Below are 14,300 nucleotides of genomic sequence, written 5' to 3' on the forward strand. Positions count from 1 at the left end.
AAAATCTGGGGTGTCCTTTCTTGGCACCATTAATTTTTCATCAGAGATTAAAACACTTGTATGCTGCTAGGTCAACAAATAGTGCTGATTTTCTTCCATTAAAAGACTATTCTCAAAATGACAAGTATTAAATACAAACAGGAGAGGCTGTGCTAGAGACTTCCTCTTTCTGCTTAAGGACTGCACTTCCAGGCACAGCTGTGATACAAACCCATAGTCTTTTGCACTCAACCACATGAGGCAAGAAGGCAAAACCACTTTTGTTTCTTTACACTGTTGCCTAAAGAGCGAGTCAAATTTTCAGACCTTGCAGAACTGTTCCATCTGAGGGACAGTTTGGTGCTGGAAGTAAAGTATAATCTTAATGTAATCATACTCCAGAAAAATAAGCATGCCACATGCCTTTTCCTCGTTCCTTGCTCCAGCTGTATATCACTGCGGTTTGAACACAAGGGACTGCTGCCCCCCAGTTCTCCTGTTGCTGCTCAGCTTCCTCACTGCAGCCTCCTCATTCCCACACCTGCAGTCATGTTTGATCCTAGTACTTAAGCAGTGAAGCACAGTGTGCCGCCTGCTCCAGTGCTTTGCTGATGGCCGCCCCTGTTTGCACCTATACTTACATAACAAGATTTTTATTTTTAATTGTTCTTCCTAGTCTATTTATTTTAATAAAGTTGAGAGACTTCACTATCAATTTTCAGCATAATATAAAAAATTAGCAAGCACTGAAACACTCCAGTTAATTATATATTGGTAATTAATGCATGTTTAATCTTCAATAGCAATGTTACTTTGCTTTTTAGTTACTATTTCATTCAACTTATTGGTTTCTTAGAACAGTATCATCAAGGGCTATTTCACCATATACTTGCAACAGCATGAAAAATACACAGCAGCATTTTGAAATCATTACCTTTCAGGAAGAAGCTGCAACAGCATTTTTATGTAAAACCACACAGACAACCTGGACAGATTACTAATACCATTAAAGGGTAATGCTGAGTTCAGCAAACTTACAATTTTAGCATTTAAAAGCTCTTTGCATTTTAAAATCCTTGTAAACTGCAAAAGGAACAGATTTTTGTGCTCACATCATTATTTTATAATTGAGTAAGATAATAATCATCCCAATAATATCACAGGGGAACACTCTTCCAAAATGCCTCAAAATTTTGATAGCAACCCCCCAAAAGTAATTTCTTAAGCTGCTGTTCCCTGCTTCCTCACTGGCTGCTCTCTAGAAGTCACAAATACAGTCCTGTCCTCTCCTTTTGTACACCTCATCTGAATATATTTTCACGCAAGGAAGTCAGGCAGTCACAGAACACTTCTAACAACAAAACAACACCTTCTTTTGTAAAGAAAGCAAGCAGAAATGCTGGAGTGTTTAAATAGGGAATATTTCTAGCCTCCTACAGGGAAAGGCAGGTATCTCAGGTACTGCATAAAATGTGGAGTCAAAGGACAAAACTACTGGCACTATGAAATCTGACTTCAAAGCATTACTTTACAAAGTTACTAAGACATAAGCATGTCATAACTTCAAAACTTGAGCATTGTGTCCATTCTAGCCGATTTATTTCTTGCTAAATATTGTATTTAAAAGTATCCCCAAACAGATCTGAACAATGCTTAGAGAAGTCTGAGTGTGAATACAGCAGGAAAGACAATATTTCTATAGCAGACTGAGTTCTAAATAATTTGCACTAGATAGGTCATGAATCCTTGGGAAGAGCTACAGATCAGTAAGGAAAGCTTAGATGAGATTGTCATGATGCAAGTGTATTCTGGACAGCTGTTTATTGTGTGGGTTCTTATATATATATATATATATATATCAATGGTTGTGTATATTAGAGATAGTAAAGAAAAAAGCAAGACAAAATACTTCCAGCATGATGCTATTCCAATATATTTTCTGTCTGGTATGTAAAATGCATTGAATTCAGACTGTCTTTGAGAAAAGGAAAGCTTTTTCTCATCTACTATGCAGGGCTCGGCACACTGCAGCCTCTCAGGTGAATGTCATCTCTTTTCAAGCCAATACACTTACAGAAGGTGCATCATAATTCAACTTAAAACAAGTACTGTAAAAAAAAATAAAAGAGAGATCCGTTTCCAGAACCAAATATATGCAGGACGTGTTAGATCAAAACTGAGCGGTTGCTACTGGTTTTTGTCAGTTTTTTGCTCTGAGTTGGTTGGAAGGCACCGTCCCTGTGGCACAACCAGAAAGCAGTATCACCTCTATGCAGCCACTCAGCCAATCTGCAAAAGGACCCTGCTGGCCTGGGAGACTGTGGCAGCTGTACACAGGCAGCGGTGGGATGTTCAGCACATATTCTCTTCCTCCCTGTTAAAGTTGTAGCCACTTCACATTAACAGTCACTCTCACCAGTCAGGCCTTTACAAAATCAAACTACACAGAAAAGGATACTTCTCTTTCCTTCTGCAGATAATGAGGAAGAAGACTTAGATCATTATTACTGTCAGGACACAATGCCTTTGCTTTCCTCCCTCACAATAGCTACTTATAAAGAAGCAGCTCTTGCAGCCAGACCTCAGAAAACAATACTCCACGGTCCAGAGTCAGCTCAAAATCACTGAAAGCACTGGAAAAGACTGTTTTTCAGGTCCCCAAAATAGTTTGAAATGTCTGATTTCTAGGTGGGCTTCCACTGCCAAACCCTAAAGGCATTGTGAAAGACTGACAGTGTCAAGAGATCCCTCTGCAGAAAGTACCCATGGTAAGCTCCCCATCGCCAAAGCACTTCAGAGGTGTGGAGTCCCCAGAACAAATAAACTCCAGCTGACAGCAGGTACCTGGTTACCTTGTTCTGGTAACCTCTATCAAGAGCATTCCTGACAGACATGGTATAAAGTGCCCAGCTGACATATAGGGATGTTTGTGAAATTGGCAGAGTTATTCTTGGCAGGGAGCTGATGCCAAGCCTTCTCCTTTCTGCCCAGGACAGTTACTCGAAGGAAGATTCCCAAGCCAACATTCTGTCACAGAGAAATATACTGTACAGTGAGACAACAAAAGTTCCCAAGCTTGATACAGCATTGGGCTGACAGGTGTTGGAGCAGGTTTTTAGGTATGGGTGGAAGGGAGCATGTTTCCTGAGCAAGCCAAAGGATGAGCATGGGTGCTGCTCTGCTAACCCTACAAGCCACTTGTGTAACCTTTGGTTGTCATCACAGGGTAACATGAGGATAGGCAGGTTACTATTCCAAATGCCAAGTCTTCTTTTGTATGAGAGGACACTCTCCTGCTGCTGGAAAAGCACAACATGTGCCAGTGCAGCCATGCTTTGCAGAGTTGTGCTATCTATGTGGGCAAAAGCATGCATCATGGAGGTGTCATGAAGTATGCGCTGGCAGTCTCAAATCACTGCAAATCACACAAGGAGGTGATCTGAATGGCAGTGTAACCATTCCTTGAGGAACACGGCACCTGGACATCTGCTAGGTCTTCTTCCAGAGCTCCAAAGCATTTTTGGTGCTGTCAGAGGCATGCTAAGGGACAATAGACCCAAATCCTGTACAAAGTAGCAAACAGAACTTCTAATTAGGTGCTCAGAAGTATATACTTTTTTTATCATGACAGTTCCTGGACAGCTTTTCTTCCCTAGTTACCTAAAAAGTAAAAAGAATAAAGAGCTTCTTCAAAAGGTAAGTCACCCTGTCAGACTGTATTTGTAAAAACAAACACATTGCATCTCATAAACCTCATCTGCACAGCAGATTGGAAAATGATTGAATGTAGTGGTTTTTCTAATCCTATGCAGACATGCTTGAATAACTTTACAAAGATACAGCACTGCAGCTTTCATTTAGTTTGAATGAAACAATACCTGATACAGCTAGTCTATATTTTAGTGTTAGCCTCCTGCCTGCAGTTCCCTACTGTGAAGGTCAACAAACTGTATCACAGAAGGCTCATTGTTAGTACCCTACAACTTTGAGCTTTTATTCAGGTATATGTGTCAGAGTTGTGTATCTCTAAGTATGTCTCTATCGTTACTAAAGCAAGATGTCACAGTAGATGGTGGCTCTGCGAAGTTGTCTAGGATTTCATAGTTTTGCTCAGACAAGTCATCTTGCCTTATTCTCATCTTGTTTTCAAGGTCTAGAACAATAGCTATTGTGAATCAAGGGCTAGGTTTACTTCCCTAGGGAAAAAAGGTACAATAGCATTTCTATATGAGTTCCTACCTGAGCACTGCTTCAAGAACTTCCTTTTTTTCCAGAAAAGATCATTTATTTTCTGTGTCATTGTTCCACATTCTGAAGAACTCTTCTTTTTTTTAACTCTGCCCTGTGGACTTTTCTTTGCCTGATTTGACTTCTGATGTTATCTCTAATGCTCTATCTATAATGCTGTGTTTTAAAGCACTGATTTTAATGATCACATGCCTAATTTTGAAAGCTAATGCTGCTGTTATAAACAATTGTTAAATGGCTTACAGAACAGTCTTTGTGCTCATCTATTTCTTTGTTTATTTCTGGACAAGTGTATACTTGCCTAAGATAGCTCTCTTCATGTTACTTCTTGAATTCATGCCATAGAACAGAGAATGACAAAAGTGTTACAGGAAAAAAAGCAATAGCCTTGTGTCTCCTTCTCAGAAATGTCAGTGTTACAGCATTTCTAAACCTTTGAGCTGAGCACAAATGTTTCTCAGAACAACAGGCGATTGGAGAAAGAAGGAAATTATTATTACATAGGTGAAATAACAGAAGATCATGCCAAGGGATTGATTTTGGGTGTGGTAGAAGATTCCTCCATAATGACAACAACAAAAAATAGCTTGAGAACACAAGTGGAGGCTAGCAGAAAAAGGCAAAGTTTGATGTCAAAAGTAATATATATACACCATGGTTTTAAAGAGAAATCTAGATGACCGATGAATCTATTTGGCTTGAAGACACAAATTGAAACAGTAAGCCACAACTTTATTTGTGCATTGGTTGCAGATATTCATATATCAAATATGAAAATTATTATTGAATGTGCTAAATAAAATGGTTATTTAGTATATGTAAGCACATTAGGGAACTCACGCTTAAAGATGATTCCATAATCCACAGTAACCAAAAATAGTGAACAGGTGCACACATACATAAGAGAAAAAAACTGGATGTATTCACACCCTCTTAAAAGTTCCCTGCAAGGAGTACAGGAATTCTCCTGGGTCCATTTTGGGGATCATATTAAATTTAAAAGTCATGGAACCAGTTCCATAGATCCAGAGGTTTCCACCTCCTCTCCTACGGTTGGTTGACCCACCTTGCCTCCGGAGTGGCCATCAGAGCCCATCAGCTACACCTGTGAAGGCTAGTGCCAGGCTATGGACCACATTGGTTGTCACCAGTTGGGATTTACAGCACCATGGAGAAACAAAACTGCATGTCTCACCTTTTTAGGCTTGCTTCCACTATGCCTTTATTATTAAAGAAATGGAAAATTCAGTTGGCATTAGTCTGAGTAAACCAGGAAAACTTGTACCACTGTTGGTGATGAAATATCACGTAGTCTGTGCTGTCACTTCACTGAGAGCATACAGCTGGTAACAATACTGATTTGCTTCTGCAAGATTTCAAACTATTCAAGGGAACTTCTGAGCTGAGAAAACTGATGGGCTCTTGTGGCAGTCAGCAGCACAGCAAGTGGGGGAGTGGGTTCTCGCACCAGAGGAGGTAAGTAATTATCCTTTAAACATGAATCCAGCCTGAGTACTTTGGAAGCAGGTAGGTAGTTATGGAATGAAAGATAGAAAGTCTTAGGAATGGGAACTGGAAAAGGGCTCACTTCCACTGAGAAGAAAGTGTGAACACAAGAGATTATACACCATTAACTAAGGGTTTTCATGTATTTGAGTGACATGCAGCACATAGATGGGAGATACCCAAACTTAACAGTAATTGCTGTATGTGATACTACTTCTTTCAGTAAAATATAAATAGGGAGACAGGAGACTCATTTACAGTATCCTCAGAAATTGTGTCACTTTCCTTCGGCTTGTGTAAGGAAAATTATATGTTCTTGCCAGAAAAGAATGGAAAAATAACAAAGCTCAGGGACTATGGGGTTAGGGGAGATCAAGCAGAAGAGGACATAGTGAAGCATTCTGTTGCTTTACTGAGAAGTGCTATGCCAGTATACCATAAATTGAAAATAATCAAACAAAATATGAAAGCACAGGCAAAAAAATACAAAAGCTCATCTGCTAGAAACAGAATGGTAAAATTAAATAGACCTGCTTGCTGGTTCTGTATCAGTTCAATTTTCTACTAGGAATGAGACGATAAAAGAAAGGTATTCCTTCCTCATGCTGAGGCTCCCACGTGCACATGAAACAGGACCTTTGCAAATCTGCTGTACCTCAACTTAATTTCAAAAGCACGGGGAAAATTATTTCCAACAGGATGTCACCTGCTGAGTGAGGATACCAATAAGCATTTGGAATATCTCAGAATCTTCTCATTTTTAAATTCCTTTCTTTTGTTAAATGTGTATATTTTTATTACATTTCTTGGGATTCACAAATGCATTGTTTTTAATTCATCTGTTGTCTTCCATATCAAATCCTTTCAGTAATTCTTTTTTTCTGATTCCTTCAAAGTATTTGATTAATCTGCAGCAGATTTCTGAAACTCTTCTAAATTCCCAATTCACGCCTGGAGGTCATCACTGCTAGAATATTTCCAGGGTATCTGAGCTCCATTTTCAGGCTTCACAAAGGGTAGTAATTAGATACTGCAGTGATCATCAACCACGTCTTCTAAACATCATTTGGTGTTTGGACTACCACAGACCCTATAAATTATTAACTAACCTCCCTGGCAGATAAAGGTGAGAGAATACTCACATTCCGCATTACAGCGTGCACTGTTATTGAGGTGATGGGCTGTGCAGGTGGTGCTTTTCCTCCTATCCTAGGTGTTTTGACTGTGTGAATTGTATGTTTTCTTTGGTATTTTGGACTAACATAAATAAAAACATGAAGTACAAACTTTTCATTTAAAGTAATTATTGTTTTCTGGACCTTTAAAAAGACAACTACACATATGGTGACCAATACAAGAGGACGTTGGAAATATGTTTGGTTATACAGGAAAAATATAAAGCTGATTGTTCACTGTCATCTACTTCAGAAAGCTACAAGGACTATGAACTGATGCCTTTCCTCTGGGAACCTAGTAGAGCCAGTCAATTTATCTATAGGTTTTCTCATTTAAACTGCTTCAAGAAATTCAAACATAAGCCATTAAGACAATGGTGTGTTTGCAATTTAAAAATAATGTCATCATTAGGAGGTCCAACTGACTTAGAAAACAAGGTGTGTCTGAAGCAGACTAGAAAAGCTCTTCAGGCATTTTTCTAGTTGAAGACTACAGGATAACTTCAAAAGGACTTAATTGATGTAATTTTTCATCAAAGTTTTCCTCTTCTTCATCTTAGTTTCCCAGGCAAAACCTTTCCTTCATTCTAAGCATTACTACATGTGATCAAAATTCATAATCATGTCTTGGGAAAGGCAGCAGACCTTACTCTTTCACTAACTTAGCTCATTCTCTCTGTCATCTGAAAAAACTTACGTACATGCTTATTTTTTTTGTGTGTGTGTGAATCCTTAAGTTCAGTCACTTTATATATATGCACAATAAACAAGTGCATGAACATTTGGTGCACTGGAATAAAGTTTCACTAAAGCAAGAGTTACAGCTCTAATAGCTATTAATAGGCATTTTCCAGAATCTTGAAGTTGCTTCCTAGTTCATTTCTATAACAGAAAACTCCCCACTAAAGACAGACTCTCTTAATCTGTGAGATATTCAGCTAAAAGATGTAACAGGTTAAATCATAAGGTCAAGCCTGACTTTACGTTCCTGTTCTTGAAAATGGAGCTGCTTGGCATTCAGTACTTTGGAGGTCCCTTGGATAAACTGCCTGGTGTCTGTGGACGTTTGATCTTTGAAGAGCAGTTTTCAAGAACTCTGAACCATGAATTAGGCTCATAAGAGATTTTTAACTGTCTCAGCCAATCTCTTGTAATGGAAAAATGTGAACTCTAATCATCACACAAAACGTGTCTGGTGTTTGCAGACAGTTTAATCCGCTGTGTGTGAAGGACTTCCTTCCTTTATTTATACACCAGATAAAACATTGGTCCTGCTGAAATCAATATCAAATTTCCATTGACTTGAGCCATTTCACCATGTGAATACAGTTGCCAAAAATAGACGTAGTTTCTGTAATATGCCAGGCATTAAATACATATTTTATATAATCCTTTCTCTCTCAAGTTTCTGACAAGATACAACGGTCCTTTACGTTCCTTGAGATCACATTCTGAGCATGGCCAAAAGCACTGTGGTCTGCATACTCTGGTATCTGTGGATGTTTTAAAAAGTTCCTCTCTCTCTTTTACCTGAAAAACTTGATCTCTTAAGCATTCTCAGAGCACATCCATCTGATTGATTAAACTTGACACAAAACCAAGCTGACAGTAATGTCTTCCTGTGATTAGAATTGTCCAGTATGTTTAACTCATTTTTCAGCCTTTGCCAACAAGCAGCTAAGAAATTGAGTATTCCAAAATAAAATGGTGCTGTCATCTCTCCTTTAAAAGGTATTTCACTTTGCATGGCATTATTAAATACTCATAGGCACAAGAGAAAACACTCTTAGTCTAGATAGTCAAGCAACTGGGGAGAAGGGAGGCCAGTTACAAATCTAATTAAAAAAAAGTCTGTGCCCTGAGAAGTTGATTAAGCAAAGGAAAAAACTGAACCCAGACCTCCTACTTCCCGTCTCAGCACTGTAATGGTCAAGATAATGGAAGATTGGACAGGTGATAGCACCAGCAGCTCCTCCTCTCCATCTGTTCCTTGAAAAACAAGATCCTCTCCTTCCATTTTGCATTCAAGCTTCTAATTTCTGAAGGAAGTTTCAGCCCTGTGAATCTCTGCAGTGTCTCCCAGCAGTGTGGAATATCTGAAGTCCTAAAAAAGCAAGATTAAAAACACATCCTTTCCGTGTTGCTGTCACTAACTGGCTCTTTGCTTAGCCTGCTAGCTGCCTTAGGTGCTAGAATGTCTTGTAAGGGAAGCCTACATGAGAGCTTATAAATATATAGGCACAGCTACAGGTTGGGCAAAAAGATTCAGAGCAGCCCTGCGGAGAAGGACTTGAGGGTGCTGGTCGATGAGAAAATGAACATAAGCTGGCTTCAGTGTGCGCTTGCAGCCCAGAAAGCCAACCACATCCTGGGCTGCATCAAAAGGAGCGTGACCGGCTGGTTGAAAGAGGTGATCCTGCTCCTCTACTCTGCTCTTGTGAGACCTCACTTGGAGTATTGTGTGCAGTTCTGGTGTCCTCAACATCAAAAGGACATGGAACTGTTGGAACAAGTCCAGAGAAGGGCCACAAGGATGATCAGGGGACTGCAGCACCTCCCGTATGAAGATAGGCTGAGGAAGTTGGGGCTGTTCAGCCTGGAGAAGAGAAGGCTGCGTGGAGACCTCACAGCAGCCTTCCAGTATCTGAAGGGGGCCTATAGGGATGCTGGAGAGGGACTCTTCATTAGGGACTGTAGTGATAGGACAAGGGGTAACAGGTTCAAACTTAAACAGGGGAATTTTAGATTGGATATAAGGAGGAAATTCTTTCCTGTTAGCATGGTGAGGCACTGGAATGGGTTGCCCAGGGAAGTTGTGAATGCTCCATCCCTGGCAGTGTTCAAGGCCAGGCTGGACAAAGCCTTGGGTGGCATGGTTTAGTGTGAGGTGTCCCTGCCCATGGCAGGTGGGTTGGAACTATATGATCTTCAGGTCCTTTCCAACCCTAACTATTCTATGATTCTATGATTCTCTCTCTCTCTTTATATATATAAGCATGGCAGTACCTAACCATAGTCACAAATTTTGAGAGAATAGTTTAGAAGCCTTAAATTAAGTATTATTTTACAGTTCTTGACAGCACATCAGAACACTTCTGTGCAGAGTCTTTCCTGTATGATCCTCTTGCTAGCCTAGTTCTCAACGTATCTGACATCAAAACACATCCTCTGTTTGGTTCTCTGTGAAAGCTGATTTTGTTACTGCACACCAAGCAGTGCAGCTTTTAACATTAGAGATTATCATTTAAGCTTTTGATCTTAACTTTCATCTCTTTTCTGCTTAGAAATATCCACATTTTATGCTGCTACAGTAAACAGAACATTAGCTTCCAAAAAGCATTAGTACAGCAGTAAGTGTGTTTGCTCTACTATTACAGTACCAGAATATCCTCCAAAAGAAATCTGAAATGACCATAAATAAATCAGATTAAAATTAATCTCAAAAGTTGTTCAGTTTTTGATTGGGAGGGCCCATAACCTACTGCAGGGTGGTTGGAACTAGATGATCTTAAGGTCCTTTCCAACCCTAACTATTCTATGATTCTATGATTCCATGAATATGATTAGTCTAAATTGATCTTCAATATAATGAGTGGGCTATTCCCCACCGTTTTACTTTGTGTAAAGGACTCTGTGTGCTACACCATTCACCGCTGTAAGACTTCAAAACAAGTGGAACAGTGGGACAGTGGGATAACTCATGGTAAGATCACATGGGGGACTTTCAGCTGCATAAATGCAGAGTCTTACAATGTAGACATTTACAGCTGAACAAGAAACTCGCTGGTCCTGTTACAGTCAACGGAGAAAAGCAAGCATTTCTAGGCTGTAACCCAGCTTATCTTAACATAGACATCTAAAATAGGTTAGATGAATCATACACTAAAAGTGCTTATTTCTGATTCCCTTTATATTCAGTAGGAAGAGTGACTAGCTCAGATGCAGACTTTCACATAGTAGACATCTAAAGTTAGGTGAGATGAACAAACCAAGATATCTTTCCATATCCCTTAAAAAGTCTGGTCTACGAACAAAATGTCAAGGAATTCTTTCAGACAAACCAAGCCTCTTCCAGTGTATTAGCCCTCTGAGCATTTTATTTGGTAACTTTCTCCTAAAAGCACTTTGCAAATGCCCAGATCATGCCTGATACCCATCACAGTCAAGTTTTGTATATCAATGCAATGACTGTCATGTACCTGATCAATGCTTCCCTAAACAAAGACTACAACAAACTCTAACAGGTTAACATAGAAGAAGATGGTAGATCGCTAAGTGAATCAAGATTGATATTAAAGCAACATGAAGGCCATACTACTATGTTTGGAACTGCTTACCCATGGTTATAATTGCATAAACTGAACAGAAATACTACAAAAAGTAGTAGGAGGACTACAGAAGAGATGCAAGGCAGCAGAGAAGAAGACTGGAAGCTAATATTTCTTCAGCCATACAACTTCTGCTTATCATAACGGCTGTTGTTGTTTATGCCAGCAAGCCCACCTGTTTGTTTCTGCTTGGTGCCACCATCCTACTGCCAGTATGGATGGCATTTGTCTACAATAGAAGATGCCATCTCCAGCAGAAGCAAGTAGCTCCCAGCTCTGTAACAGGCTGCATAGACCTTTGAATTTACTTGTTTACTGACAGCTATATGTATGTCACCATTTGGAAAGTTCAGCTTTGTGCTACTGAATGTGTGTATTTATTTATCTCAGTAATACAAAAATATGGTGTTTCAATTCTCAGGGGAATCATAAAGAGTATAATCATATCAGCTGCAACATTTCAGCCTAATCATACATCAGTACAGAGTCATTTATTACACCCTCCTGGCAACAGTGACATCTCTTTGTTTATTTGGTTTCTCTAACTTGCACTGTGTGGTTTGCCACAGCCCACAGGTTTACGCTTATAAAGTTTGGTACATTTGCCACCAAAACACTAGCCATATATTTATGCCTACATGAAACTTTCAAGTCTTTCCCCTCTAGCACCCTGCAGTTCTTCAGTTCACCTCCTGAAGGTTTGGCTCACCACGTTCCCCTGGGAATCTGGCATGGATCCAAAAAGATAACAGTCTGAGAAAACATCCTTCTCTTAACATTTTACACCCATATTTTTTCAAAGCCAGGAATGGCTACATATTATCCTTTCAGAACACAGTGTCTTAGAAGCAAAGTCAGGCAATATCCTAACATTTTAGCTCCTCCATTTATATTTTTCTAGATGTTCATTTATACTGTAGTGGTTTTGTACTTAAGATTAAATAAATTAGTTGGGAACATGAGACTAGTACAATAAAAAAAAGAAAAGCAAACAAACAAAAGTAAAGAACATTTAGAGATACACAATAAATCAGAGCACTTACTGCCCTCTCCTTATAAAAAGGATTTTCTTCATATACATTTAATCTTTCCATATTCAGGCCTCAAACGATAATATCCTAGCTTCAGATTGATAGGAGCTTGAATATCTCCAAAGTCTGAAGCAATAGTGTCTGACTTATTGTTTAACCCTTGGATATTTATATGCATGTTCTGTATCATTTATAGAATCTGTTATTCGTCTAGAGTATTGCTTTTCAGTCAGACAGATTCTCAGTTTTAACTTGCCAGTGTTGTAATGGGGTTTCTGAAAAGATGCCAGGTAGGGCTTTTTGCTCATCTCGAGCGTTACGTTTTGCACTACTAAGCTGTCATTGTGGAGTTCACTTTGAAAGCTGTTTCCTGGATTGTATAATAAAGAGTTAACCATTCCAAAAGTTGCCACCTTGCAGTGCACAAAAGGCTATTCCTAAAATGGCTGATCCAAAAGCAGGTTCAGCAGTGGCAGATAATCACATTTACTATATGCTAAATGGTGACGGGGATTCATGTTGAGCAATATCAAGCATAGTCCACAGAAGTCTCAAAATGACATTAAAATGCTTCTGACATCGTGCATGTTAACTGCAAGATGTGAAGGGAAGGTGAGCACTGTGAGTGCCCCTTGACAGAGGCGTGCTCAGCAGAAAGGTTTATTTGGAATAACCCTCATCTGAGGCTCTTGTCCAAGCGGTCTCAACCAGAGCTTCTCTTTAAGCGATCGACATCTAAACGCTGACTTCCTGAACTTGTGAACTGGAAATTTAATCTAATTCAGTTTTGCTGTGACTGGTGAAGAACGCGCTGGTCCGAGCTGTGGGCAGGCCGCTGGCTCCGCTATTTGTGGCAGTCCCCAGGACGACCGGCATGCCACGGAGGATTCCACCGCCCCCCAGAAGAAGCCGGCAATGCAAGCCTCTGTCTTCCCAAGTCAGTTTAATTTACTGTATTGTTGTACCCACAGCCGCCGAAATTATTGGCTCCGATCCTGCTAGCACCCGTGTTTAACTACACACATGTGAGCTGCGCTACCGAGTTCAATAGGACTATTCTCGAGTGTAAAATAATATCCTTGTCTCCAGTTTGGGAACTAGCTGAAACCATCTATTTAGAGGGGCACTGCCGGGATAAAATAATGACTCTATTTAAAACTCCGCCTTTGCCAGCTCCCGCACCGCTGGTGGGGGTGCCCCGACGGGTGCTCGGCTTCCCCGGGCTGGGGGAGAGCAGGGGAGCTGCCCACAGGGTGCTGAGGAGGCCTTCGGGTGCCGGGTTGGTTACCACCCAGGGAGCGCCAGAAGGAGCGGCGAGGGGGGTCTGAATTGAGAAGGCCGAGACCTGGCACTGCCTGCAGGTCCGATGAGGATTTCGCCCCGATTATCACCCGGGCGGCGGAAGGAGGGAGAGAAGGAGGGAGAGAGGGACGGAGAGAGGGACGGAGAGAGGGACGGAGAGAGGGACGGAGAGAGGGACGGAGAGAAGGAGGGAGGGAGAGAGAGAAGGAGGGAGAGAGGGAGGGAGAGAAGGAGGGAGAGAGGGAGGGAGAGAGGGAGGGAGAGAAGGAGGGAGAGAGGGTCGGAGAAGGGTCGGCAGCCGGCGCCGCAGGTCGGAGGACTGCAGAAGCGCGGCTCGCTGTCCCCAGCGGCAGTCCCAGGGCCATGCCCCAGATGAAGCCGCCGCCGACGCCTCCCCAGGTGCGAGAGAGCGGCCGCCACCGCCGCGCCCCGCCCCGCCTCGCCCCAGCCCCCTCGCGGCGCGTGTCCCGGGCGCAGCTCGCGCAGCCGCGCGCCTTCCCCGCCCCTCCCGCGGGAGCGCGCCCCGCGGTACAGCAGGGCTGGGGGTGCCGGGGAGGTGATAGGCGCGGGAGCGCGCCCGTCTCGGCTCTGCTCGCTGAGCTGCCGAGCCGGCAGCAGCAGCAGGAGGAGGTGGAGGAGTAAAAAGAGCGTGGCTGCGGATCCCCATCCACCCTCTCCCCGGGCGGAGGGGCTGCACCTTCCCGTGAGTACCGGCGCTGTCTCCTGCGAGG

General features: G+C 41.7%; 1 protein-coding gene across 1 annotated transcript in view; it reads right to left on the reverse strand.

Moving 5' to 3' along the window:
* Positions 1-13,993, reverse strand: part of DNAJB9 (DnaJ heat shock protein family (Hsp40) member B9) — a 145,167-nt gene extending 131,174 nt beyond the window's left edge. Inside the window, exon 1 of the mRNA XM_061467770.1 lies at positions 13,990-13,993. The gene's annotated coding sequence lies outside the window, so the exon portion shown is untranslated. The remainder of the gene's footprint in view (positions 1-13,989) is intronic.
* Positions 13,994-14,300: the final 307 nt, after the last annotated feature.

This window comes from Pezoporus flaviventris, unplaced genomic scaffold (assembly GCF_033815535.1).
Source record: "Pezoporus flaviventris isolate CSIRO_AGI_PZ_B2104156 unplaced genomic scaffold, CSIRO_AGI_Pfla_v1 ptg000045l, whole genome shotgun sequence".
NCBI classification, from domain to species: Eukaryota; Metazoa; Chordata; class Aves; order Psittaciformes; family Psittacidae; genus Pezoporus; species Pezoporus flaviventris.